This window comes from Pagrus pagrus, assembly GCF_965226575.1.
Source record: "Pagrus pagrus genome assembly, chromosome: 5".
NCBI classification, from domain to species: domain Eukaryota; kingdom Metazoa; phylum Chordata; class Actinopteri; order Spariformes; family Sparidae; genus Pagrus; species Pagrus pagrus.
In genome coordinates this window covers 28,376,939-28,389,986 of record NC_140189.1, presented here as the reverse complement: position 1 = coordinate 28,389,986, position 13,048 = coordinate 28,376,939, and the positions used below count along the sequence as shown (strand labels likewise).

The 13,048-nt window shown below is 46.5% G+C and overlaps 1 long non-coding RNA gene across 2 annotated transcripts in view; it reads left to right on the top strand.

The window, feature by feature from the left end:
- Nucleotides 1–3,184: 3,184 nt before the first annotated feature.
- Nucleotides 3,185–13,048, top strand: part of LOC311257052 — a 92,468-nt gene continuing 82,604 nt past the window's right edge. For both annotated transcript variants that reach the window (XR_014622565.1, XR_014622566.1), the window contains exons 1-2: nucleotides 3,185–3,631; nucleotides 10,475–10,533. This is a non-coding gene — a long non-coding RNA (uncharacterized lncRNA). The remainder of the gene's footprint in view (nucleotides 3,632–10,474; nucleotides 10,534–13,048) is intronic.

Below are 13,048 nucleotides of genomic sequence, written 5' to 3'. Positions count from 1 at the left end.
GAAATTACAAGAAGGGCTCAATCAGATTTCTCTAGTTTATTTCAGCTCCTGATATCCTGACAAAAAGCTTTGGTTAGCTCCTCTGCATGAGTGTCATCAGTACGAACTCACAGTCAAATCAAAAATACATCCAGAAAAGTTGTCATGACTTCCTTGCCGATTTTTGGTCAAGGATGGGTTCGTGCAGACAGTAAATCCTGTCTGACTTAGCTAACCTCCCCGCCTTGTCCTTCTTAGCCTCTTTGTCTCCATCGCGCCCTCCCTCCCTGGCGTGATTATTTCTTATCATGTATTTATTTGTTTAATCCACCCCTCCCCCCACAACACTTGGCGGCCCTCTCTCTATGCACGAGCTGCCTGTCTGGCAACGAGGCCCCCTCATCCCCCCACCTCCTCCTACTTGTCCATATCCAGTCCCCATCCCATCCCCACCCAGCTCCAGCCCAGCCACAATGGGCGGATGTTGCTTCCAGAGCCCCGAAGCTTCAGTCGGGGGGAAGAGACCCCCACCTCCTCGCTTCATCCTTCCATCCCTCCCACTTGCATGTGGCCACCACTAGCCAGCCTCTATGCACACTATAAATAATGGATGCATTAGCATGCATGAATATCTTTTTAGAAGGGGGGTGGGAGTGCCGTAATTCATTATTAATCCCCTTCAAGGAAAAATGGGCCGTGTCTCTGGTAGAGCTGGGCCCCCGCTAAACCCTGCTTTTCGGACTTCACTTGTCCATGCTGTACTCCTTTTTTCTCCCCAAATTGGTGACCAGCTCCACCCATCCGATTTTACCCAGCCCCCTCTTAATCAAAGCTCCTCCTGCTGTCCCCTCAATCTCTCCAAAAACACATCTGGAAGGGTGGGGTAATCTGTCATTTTTTGGGGGGGGGCCGGGGGGGCAAATTGTGTTCCTAGGCCGAACATCTCCCAAAAAGCAGCCTGGCTAAGTCTCAGTTGGTTGATTGGAAAGAGGTGGACATCGCTGCTCAGTCAGCTGATCTGGTTGCACATCCCTAATATTCCATAGCAGAGGCAAAGGGATGTTCCTGTTTGAAGTTTGGGTAGTCAGAGAGCTCCTGACTTTGAAGTTGCCATCAGTGCCATTTGGTTGGTTTGGCTGTGGGAGGACGGAAGTAGGAGCGGGAGGGGGATGCAAGGTGGAGGGGCTGGGAGGGTGGGCTGACATAACAAATGCGTACAAACCTGTTTAGAGAGCGTTAAGTCATGTATGTGGGTGGGTTGTGGGGAATTATCCGTTATTTTTAAACCTGGAACACCATATTGGGTATTGAGGACATTAGATCAAATACATGGGTTAGAGGTTAGGAGCATGTGTTTCAAGGAGATAAATGACTCACCAGCGAATTAACAAAGCGCGTAGGTTTGTGTGTCTATGAGCGAGAAGCGAAGTGTGTGTTTGTGAGTGTATCCGTGAACCGTAGTGCACTCCCCTCTGCACCACACACACCCCTCTTCCACCACTAGGTCGCACTGCCTGCCTCGCAGCGTCTCCTCCTCCTCCGTCTCCACAGCCCTCTGACTAATCCAGCCAATCGCAGAGCTTTACAGCAGAGCCACATGAGAGCATCTTCCTATCACAAAATACTACATTACACACAGGCATGTATACTTGTGCACAGGCTCCTACACATGCTGGATATCTGCCCGCCTTACTTACATTCATACAATGTACATAATCCTGTTTGTTTGGATCACCGTGACGTATAATAGAAGAAATCCACATAACAAAGTCAAACACGTCTTCATTGTGCTTGTGTTTGTAGTACAGTATGAGCATTATTATTGCAGAATATTGATACTGTATATGAAAAAAGTGTTGCGCCACAAAAAAGTGGAACATCTTCTTCTCTTCTAGGTAATTTTTATTATAATTTGTCATGATTTGTGAGGCGAAAGCCGACCATGAGATGTGGTTGAAAGCACAGAAAAACGAATTCAGAGGATTTGGAGTTAAGATTAGTTGTTATTTCAGGTCAAGAATGAATTTTTATGCTCAGCAAATACAAATTCTGGTCTGGTGTTTCACTCATTCAGAAGTGACAACACCAGTAATGGCCAAAGAAAGGTTTTGTGAAGCCCATGATAGCTAAATAAAAATATTTTGTTGCTTAAATGTCAAATTTAAAAAAAAACCAAAAAAAAAACGTTTTATTCAAAATTGTACCTGTAATGAGAAGCCATATCAGCAGTGAGAAACCCAACAGTCCACTGCCGGGCACACCGGCCTAACCCTGCAGACAGAACATTCACTTTTGAATAAAACAACCTCTTGTCTTTGTAATGTTGCACTCTCAGAGGCTGTTGGGTTTCCTGTCAGTGTCCTCTGCGCCGCTGTCTGTCAGGCAGGACGACGGCGGCAGGGGTTGTTTTGTTGACACAGAGAGGACCTGGTTTCTGGAATGTTCCTCGGCTCGATGTTTGGATCTCGGGGTCTTTCGGCATGAGGCTGGGGGGCTGCTTGTGAGCTGCTGGCACCACACTGTGCCTCTGAACTTCACTCAACCCTTTAAATTCTTCTTCCAGGGCAGGAAATTGAAATATTGTGCAGTATTGGGCACGCTGATGGTCATCTATCACAGGGGCCTGCGAGGGGACGGGGGTAAGAGGAGACCCTCTGTAGATCAGAGATGGGCTGCTGGGCCTGGGTTCAAAGGTAAAGAGGAGAGACCTGGACGAGGAAAGGGGATAGCGCTCTTAGCAGGAGTCGGCTTCCATCTCCATCTCGCAGATCACCTCATTGTGTCGACTACTCATCGGAGAAGAGCGATCGCTCTCCCCCAGGGTGCCGGAGTAGAAATATGCGTCTCCATTATGACTCCTCCACGTTATTGAATGTGTGTCAAGGGACATCTTGCAACAATGAGCGGCTTGAAGCTCAAACACAGCAGCGAGAACTAAAGTCCAAGTAGGCCGTGAGGTAAATTTAAACAGAATAAAAGTTGATGCATTATTTATGAATTTAGCTACATGAATCTTTTTACATTAATTTCATTTGGCATCAACAGGTGGCCCAGGACTTTGTGATGAACTAAAGCTTCCAGGGTGCCTCGTGTGCTCGGTCATAGTCTCACCGGCTGTGATGCACACAGTCAAAACAGTCAAAGTGACGATGCCGCCTCGTCGTTGCATAACCGTGGCCGTAAATGCGCACAGCGTACCAGGAAATGAAACTCGCCGGCGCATCACAGGGGGGGTAGGCTGATGTGGATGTGACTGCTGTTATATAAAAGTATAGGGCACAGTTGGAATGAACCAGATGGGGATGATGGCTGTCATTTTTTAAGACTAACGCGCTTCGTGTCTGCGTCTGGAAACGTCGCCTCTGCGTGACCTTGTGAACTTGCCTGCCGCGTGACCTCGAAAATCCCCTCCAGCGGCTCCCCGAACACCCCTCCACGTCCTTGTGCTCGTTTGTACAGGCTATTACCCAGGCAGGAAGTGACATCAACGGGTCCAAACTAAAAATATGTCGCAGGACGGGCTGTCTAGGATGACCAGGAGACAGTGTTTGTACAGGAGGATGCCTTGCACCGGCTCTACAAAGTGATGCTCACTGAAGGATGCCGGGAAGAGCGCCACGCAGGCGAGACACACAGACGTACTGGAGGCTGAGTGAGTCGCCTGCTGACTGAGTGCTATGATTCCGTCACTTTCATTCATGCAAGTTCAGATATGGTGCCATACTTTGCCCCCCCGTCTGAAGCCGGTGACGCAGCGCATAGCAGAGGCGATGGGACTTATTGTGTGAATTAACGAATTGTGTCGGTGTCGCTCTTATGAGACGGGGGTGAGGTGTGTGTTGGTGCGATGGCACAGAAAACACCACTGTTTAGACTTGGTGCGGGAGGGGAGGAGTGAAATCCGTGCACGGCTGAGTGGTGCGCATTTTGATACAATAAACTGAGCAGACTGTTGTGTAATAAAAACACAAGCGGTTCCGATGAAGTTTACCAAGTTGGATGTGCGTTATGGAGCTGTTTACGCGTCCTCCCAGGGCAAGAATTGCGTTTATTTTTTTTTTACCCCGTCCGGTGCGTGTGTGCGTCGCCCTCACCAGGGAGGCACTGACAGACCCTGTCGTGCGTCCAGACTGGAAAGTGCTGCAGTCACGTGGTGTCTGCTATTATCCACCCTCACGTCAGGTACAGCCTACTGCTGTGTGGAGGCAGTGTGAGGGAGGGTTTTACTCACAACTACAGATTAGAAAGATGTTTCGAAAACAACAACTAAAACAATTAAACAAAATAGATTTCAAGAACTTAAATATAACATTACGCAAATATACCAATAATAATATTTGTTTTCAGTTGTATTCTCTATATAAACATTAAACTGCACTACAGGATGATTTATATTGTTAAATGTGCAACACTAAACTTTCAACACACCTCACTGCACAACCCATCACTGCCCCTGAAGTCTCAATTAAATACTTCCAGCTTCGGTGTCTCACGACAAACAGCTGCCTGTCACAGAGAGATGGACAGATGGACATTATATCTGAAGATGATGAACAGGCTGCTTTGCATCACCTCACCACCTGCTGTCCTGACTGCCAGCGCTCAGTCTGACACGAGGTGGAGAGGTCATAGTTTTCCTTACAGGTAATAATTACTTATGATATTACGCGGACACATCTTCAGCTACACCCAGCAATCAGTTCCTGTCAAATTAATATCACTGCTCCCGCCGGCTGATAGCTTATCAACCCGGCAGATGTTACTTTTCTCCTGGTTGTCCATGTTGGAATAACCAGTTTGAATTTAACAGACAACAAACGCATTCATAGATATATGTGTTTCAGTACACCCATGCTGCATTTCATTGTGTGCACATCAGTCCTGACTCCTGTCTGAATGGATAGTTGCAAATAGTGTTATCAAAAATATTTACATATCGATAAATAATTTGAAACTGTTTCAATATTCATTTTTTGGCAGTATTGATACACCCCTACCATCTGCGTTTTTTCACTCTCGTCTCCGACATAGTGACGCCACCTCCAGAAATGGATTATCTTACATGCTGTTGTTGTTAACAGACAGTCCACAAACCTTGTTACATTTATCTTAAATAAAAATCTGTAATTTTATGCACTCAATGTTTCATTTTTCCCTGTGGTATCGAACGGGAATATCGATAGTTTTCAAGGTTCTGTATCGAAGTTAACAATTCCAATACGGTGGCAAATAAATCTCTGTGAGTGTCGTGAGCGCGTGCACACTGTTACTTGAAGTAGTTTCCAAAGGCACTTGTGCAAAATGAGTGTGTAGTGGGGCCCCTTTGCACCTGGGCCCCTCTGCTTTACACATCAATGAATCGTCCTATTGTAAAGATGATAGTGAAGCCGAGCTGAAGATCTTTAATTGACTCTGAGTGAGGCTTCTGCAATGTGGAATAATGCATGAGCTATACAGTACAGTGCTGCTGCTACTGTATACGTTTTGCACGTGTGTGCAGCAGCCTATGGGATTACTGGTGTATATAACTCACACTGCTGTTGCCTGCCTGTCTGGAGTGATAGCTTCATTATTCATGGTTGCGTGTAGACAGCAGTGCTTAATCTCTGGGTTGAATGGGGCAGCCTGTGACTCTGGGAGTAAATGCTTGTGCTCGGTCAGCCCTATCTGGTCCTTTCTGAGGAATGGAGGGGCACCAGAGAGAGGGAGGACGGCTCAGCTGGGCCTCAGGGTGGCAAACGGCAGCTAAACACCCCGTCCCGGCGTGGCGTTTGGGGCCAGTTTGAGGCCAGTAGCAATTAGCCAGACTGGACTAGAGAGCAGGGCCATATATTCTCTGTGGTGAAAGGTCTGGGCAGGGGGTCTATTGGCGCTCGACAGGTGCAGCGAGAGGAAGGCGTCAGGAGTTTAGGGAATCGAAACCAGAGATGAGGCCAAACGGCAGCGTCTCTGACTTCTGGGGTCAGATGCTCTCTTTCACCCCTGGAGGCTCCAAATCTCAGCGAGAGCCTCTTCCTGCCCTGACACTGTATCTTTGTGAATGTATGTGCATTAGCGCGTGTGTGCACGGTTTTCTTTGTGCACATACAAGCATGTGTGCTCAAATGGGGGTGTTCAGGGGTATGCATGTGACACTGGGGTGAGAAGATCAGCAGGGCGTGTTTTGAGTTACGTTAATCGTCTGTCTTACTGTATCTGGCTCACACTCGTACAAAGAACATTTGGAAGACTTTTTTGTTTAAACATCCGTGTGTCTGCGAGCATTATACAACTCTCCATGAGGAGCTTTGATCACTCAACTGTAAGAGCGTTGGCAAAAAAAAAAAAAAAAAAATCCTGTCATGATGTGTTTTGACATATTTTTGATGCCAAAAGTTACAGCACTGATTCTGCAATTACAGTGAGGAATAATCTGCACCGTGGAAGGGGACACACATGAGTCGCTGTACTGGCCGTTAAAGGGAGGAAAAGCAGCGTTGCCGACCATGTCATGTTTTTTTTTTCTTGCTTCCTGGCTGTTCTGCTTGAACTCAATAATCCTGGATACAGCCATTACAAATCCTGCTGTCTTGACTTGAGACCCCAGACAGGAGACAGGCTCTGCAACTTGGTTTCATTTAGCATTCCTCTGGGCTTTACGGGCAGGTGTTTAACATTACTGGCAGGATATTTATTGGCAACTTTAAAGGCAACTTTTTTGCTTACCTCTCAATTAGGCACACACACATACAATGTGTGTACTGTAGATGCAAGTGCACGCGCACACGCACGCTGACACGCATAAAAACACATGTGAGGATGTTCCATACTTGCAGCAAACTAAGATTGACAGTGTGGCTGCTTAATGGAGCATATTCTCACTGCTTTTTCCAACACTGTCACGCACTTTATGCCTTTTGAAGCAAAGATCCACATCCTAAGAAGCCACCCCTGACCCGTGACCATCGCTATCTCCCTGTGTGCACCCCTCTGCCCCTCCACCCATTATGCCAAGTCAGTGTATGATGTGGGGTAGAAATAGGGTTGGAGGCACGATGGGGATGTGTGGCCTGTAATTACCGAAGCTTAGCGGGGCCAGTGGCTATGATGTGCAATTCTCAAATCAAGGTGCAGCCTGAAGACTCAGCCGGCCGCACTGCTGCCCTCTGCTACTTGATTGCTGGCAGCTGGGTGAGCCATGTCAAGTGGCAGGCTGGGAAATGTGAAATCCCAGATAAAGCACAGAGCCCTAAAAAGCCATGAAGCTCCAGTAATGAGGAAAGTGATGGGGTTTGGGGTTTGGGCATGCTTAGCAGGCAGGCAGGCAGCTGCCAAACGGTAACTCTGTATACCTCTCCCTCTTCTTGGTGAGAAAGAGAGGAGAGGTGAAGGTGTTTGTATATTTGACTTTTCTAATCCTGGATTTAGACGGATCCACCAAACTCCAACAATGCAGAACTGGTGGGTAGGTCAGCACAGCTCTAGATATAGCGAACCTAAATCCTCCGGGGTCACCCTCAGACATAAATCATAAACCTACAGTACATCCTGCCTGTGCTTCTCATGTTTTCCCAGGACCAGATCCTTTGAAAAGCATGTTAAAACCCCTGTAACGTTTCCTGCTCAAGAGCAGCAGAATAATTCCAGATATTAACGGAGGCAGTCCGATTCAGAGCGATTCCGGAGCCGTTGTAGCAGTTAAACACATTCCTAGGTTTGTGGAGGCCATTATTCCTGCTTCTTAATCACCCCCTCGGCTTTTATAACCTCCCCGAGCCTTAGTGTGTGGCTGGGGGGGAACCACATGTGGGCAGAGACCAGGAAATAACGGTACTGCCAGGCCTTCCCCTTATCTAAACTAACCACCACTAAAAACGCACAGGACAACGGCGCATACATCATCTCTCTTTAAGTATTTCAACTCTACGACGCAGCACTCTGAATATTTCAAATGAAATATCTCTCCAATGTTGAATATCTGTTTTCATGGATGTCTTTTGTTTTGTGTTGTCGCGGGAATGCTGTTCATAGCTCCTGTTTATGTTTTTTCAGAATGATTTTAAAAGGCATTTCTCTTATTGCAAACAAAAACAATGAAAAGGCCAAAACCATCAATGTTTTAGTCCGTCCCTCCGGATCTCAGCCTCAAGCCCATGCGTTCCTGCCGAAGACATAAATCTTTTAAACGCAGACGTTACTCAAACAGGAGGAAATTGTGCATTTGTTGGAGACTATTTTCAACACAGATTTGGTGCACTTGTGAGTATTTAAAGCAGCTGGATGTGGGACTCAAAATAAACTACAGTGCCCACGTTCAGCGTAATTAACCCAGTTCAATGGTGTGCCTCATTGATGTGTTTTTAATAGCTTTTGGGCAACATTGGAGCTCCATGGCACAGGGAAGTAAGATATATAAAGATTTGGATACACAGACAATACTTCATTGTCGGTTTTGGTCTTTTTAGGAGATTTGATGACAATAAGAAAAAACATCAGCCTTATCCTGTCAGATTTCTTTGAGTTTTGTGCCGAAGCAGTGTGAATTCAGTCAGAACTGAATTGCTGATTTTGCAGCAGAAGGCTTTTGTTTTATTGCTCCTTAGCTCCTATAAATAAAAACATCCGCCTCTCCTGATACGACGGCAATGTTTTGATCTGTGGATATTGCAGTGAGGGGAAGGGCAACATGCAACAGAGAGCAGGAGAAGGAACAATCTAGTATCAAGGCAGTTTTTGAAACAGTAACACAATCTAATCTATAGGACTCATGTACATCGGCACGAATTGTTGTGACACGCAGCATGACTTTAAAATGAAAAACATAGTGTCTATGTCCTAAATGAAAAGTGTTGTCACATTTTCAAGAACTGATTTTAACATATAACCACAATCACAATCTTTCCTACCCTTATCCAAAAAGTGCTATTTATGTAGACACCTAAACATAAAATATATTTTCCTAACCTTAACTCAAGTGCTTTTGTTTCCTAAACCTAACCACAGACTGGATGCAACGACTGGATTCTGGTGTCACAATCTTGGACTTGGTACGTCCGCCATCCATCCCGACCTCCTTCCTGTGACGCCAGTGCATTTCATAAATGTAGAGTTTCAGTCAAAAAAACGTGGTTTCAAATGCTGCTTTGATACTGTGACTGAAAGATGAAGCAAATAAGGTCTCACTGTTTCCCTCTATCGCTCGCTCCTTACCTCAGGTCAGTAAATCTGTAGAGAAGATGCAGGACTGTGATTAGGCTGCACAGATTATTTGTTACACAACTGCTAACAGCTCACAGTCTGTCAAAAGCAGCTAGCCTTTAGCTTCTAGCGTGTACTTGACAGTATGTGTGAAGTGGCTTGTCGGGCTGATGGCTTCGTTACAGCTAACTGAAACACCTGGGTGCTCAGACACCAAACAGTTCACTGTGATGGGTGACACGCTGTCATGCCAGGCTTGATGGCATAATTTACCCAGGTCACAGCCATGCATACTGTTTAGCAGAGTGGGAATGGAGAGAGGGGGGGTGGCTTGTTTACGCTGCGCCTGGTGACCCCCTGCCAGCAGCTACATCAATTATCACCTTGGAGGAATGTGGGACCCTTGTGTTAAATTCCCTTTGACCCCCCTGTTGGAGGAGGTCAGGAGGTGGGCGCTCTCCTCGGGGGGGCTGTGCAGTCAGTGGGTGCAGGGTGAGTACTGTGTGTGTTTATGTGTGTGTGGTGGTCCAGGGAGATTCCCCTTAGCTCTCCATCCTCAATCCTGTAACCAACCGCGGTGCCTGCAGACCCCCAACACAGTAAACAAGATTTGCATGGCGTGTTTACAATGTAAATTGGTTTCTAAAGGTCTTAATTTTGCTTAGCGACGCACCAAAGGTGGTCTGGGAGCATACGTGACACCCGTGTTTCATGTAAAAAGTTGCGTAGAAACTAGCGGTTGACTCTCAGATTTCTCCTTGCAGTTAAAGTGAATAATGTGAAAAGAAAAAGAAAAAAAAAACTGCTTTTAACAGCTACTCTTTCAGCTAGGATGCCTCAATAAATTAGCCCAACTGCTGGCACACTTTGAAGACCTCAGCATTTGTGATTTTAATGTGTTTGTTTGTCTCAAGCTGTTTTTAGTACACAAGTGTAAATCCCGACTTTACAAGTCGGCGTAGCGCACCGTAACGGGTGGCTGTTAATGTGCATGTGTGCGAGCGAGAGAAAGAAAGAGCGAAGGAGCGTTTTAAACATGGGAGGTGTATTATGTGGGATGCTCCTCTCTTTAGAAGGGAATTAGATGTATGACATGTTAAGGCGCAGGCACACACTCAGACACAGCGTTTGCTTCCTCCTACATCTTCCTGTGCCCCATATCAAATAACTTTGCGAGTGTGAAGAAAGTTGTTTGGAAGTAGTATCATATGTGCTGTAGGGAGTGAAGATAGCATGGAAATCGATTGCGTATGGAATCACTATTTTCTGACCATGATTGATGCTCCGAGCTTATGCATTTTTATCTTCTCTTTTACAGGCTCTCTATCACGGCTGTTTGCAGTATGTGCCGCTGTCTGCTCTACAGTTGTGGCTGAGGTAAGATACCAGAATCGTGAGCTCGTCTGCTGCTCTGATGACAGTGTTGACATAATATATTGGTACAGTTTCTTCTGTGATGTATTGCTGAAGGTAAAGCCTCTGTGCTGTAATAGTTCAAAGTCAAAGCGTCTTCCTGAAACGTCTCAGGGATTTTAACCTCAGTTACCCCGGCACCAGCCACCGCGCCCTGTCCCGAGCATTAAGCTGTGCATTGATTAACTCCTTGAAGGCAGCCACCCTTGAAATGCGAGGGCCTTTACACGTTGTGACAAACCAAAGTATCCCTGCAGTGTCATCAGATCACCTCGCCACTTCCAATTAGCGGCCGTCTCCGACCCCTTTTTTTTCATCTTGCTGACGGGACGGAAAGGCAGCAGCAGTGGGGCTGACCAGCGGGCCTGTCCCTGACGACCCAACGCTCTCATCATTTATTTATCCGCACACAGGCAGACAAAACAACACACGCCCATCCTGTGGCAGGACCAACAGCTGCCAGCTAGGAGAGGGTGCAGCAGAGCTGGGGTGGGGTAAGGTGGGAAAGGGAGGGACCGACTCAGCGCTCACTCACACACACACACACACACACACACAATCGGCACATCATCTGCACCTCCTTGTCAGTAGTTGAACTTCTTCAGGGTTGTCATGGCGACGCAATTTTCTCCTCCAGAGGGGCTGTTGTTCTCTGTTTCAAATTGCACTGTAATGTTGGCGGTGGCTGGAAGGAGGCACTTGACGGTAGTCTGATAAGGGATCCTTTGAGGAGAAGGCTATGATGTAGTGAACTTGAGAAAGCCTTTTGATCTCAGTTTGTATGCTAATGAATCTGGTCGTACGTATGCATTGTAAAGCATCTCCTCGCCTTTGTTTATTTAGATGTGGAGCCTTTATCCTTCAGACGTTATTGAGTCATTTGCATTACCCTCATTGCAAAGATAATTGCAGCGGTTGCAGGGTTTCTTTTAATTTGCCCGTGTTGTGTGCATGCAGGGGCGCGCACACAAACACAACCCAACTCCTCTAACTATGTGGGGTTTTTTTTTTTGTTGTTGTCTGTTTGATAGACTGACTGTAAGTAAGTAAGCCCCTCTCGCTTTGCAGACTTCTGTCTCCCTCAGCACACTCGCTGCCGCAGCACTCATCCACGAGCAACACACTCATTCACACGCGCTCTCGCATGACTACACAAATGCACAAACAGGACTTTCAGCCTCGACTGGCTCACGCACACAAAACACGCTCGCTTACTCACTCAGGAATTATCGTGGTAGTAAAACTACAGAGGAAGAGTGAGCGAGACAACGAGAGAGGAGGAAGAGGGACTTAGACGGGGGGGGAAGCAGAGGGAGGGGAAAGGAGAGCGATTGCCCCAGCAGAAGTATTTTATCCCCAAGCGGTTTTTAAACGCTTGCCATGTCCGTGACCCAGTCATGAGGACAAGCCATTGTTCTCTCCTCTAGCCGCCGTGGCGAGGCCGATGGGAGAAATAAAAGTTGCAGCAGTTGCTTATGTTAAGTGAAAACTTTCATTTTTAGATTGCAAATTCTGTCGTACACATACTTGCACTAATAAAAATTAAATTAGAGGTTTGTTCACTGTCACTGTTCTTACTTTTAGCGGCTGGTTAAAGGCTTTACAGCTCAGCAGCTTACTCATGTTGTGCTTTGAAGGATGTGACAGATGTGTTCTGTAGTTGTTCTGCTCTTACTTTTCTCTCTCTCTGTCTGTACTTCCTCTACTCTAGCTGTGTGTATGTGTGTGTGTGTGTGTGTGTGTGTGTGTGTGTGTGTCCTCTCTGGTCCGCTGCTTTGGCACAAAAAGGAAGACCAGGCCGCCCCGTTCTTTGTTTTGCTTCTTGTAGGAAACTAGCAGCAAATTGTGGCTCAATGAGGCGTTGCTGTTTTGTATGGTCTGATAAAGTGCAAACGAAACCGTCTGGGCTGCACTGGCCTGCTGCACTGTTTTCTATTGTAGCTGTGAATGTAGGTCTGTGTGATGCTTGGTTAGTGTTGAACATTAGGTGATGGGGAGGGAGGGAAGGGGGGGGGTTGCACTGGGTAGGGACCATTCACACAGTTTTAAGATGTCACCCAGTGTTTGGAGCTGCTGTCCGCTGTGTTTAATTGTGATGAGGGATGATTAGAGCCTTGCTTAAGACTGGAGGAGAGTTTCCTGTCTTGCTTCGCTTTCAAGGGTTTTCAAAATCCCCAATATTGTAGAGTTCTCAGATAGCGCTAACATGACACACTTGTCAAAGTGATCAGAGAGCAGGGCATATGTGTGTGGGTGTATTGATGTGCATACGGGAAATAGGCCAGTTTTTACTTCAATGCATTCATCCAACACCTGCAGTAACTACTTACGTTGGAAATGAAAGGGGTGACTCACTAATATGCATTAATTTCATGACGATTTTGTGAGTACAAGCCAAGCTGGAAGCCAACAACTACTTGAACGTGATCTTAAGAGTTTATTGGCTGAAGGAGCGACACGTTTCCGAGTAGTGAAGTAT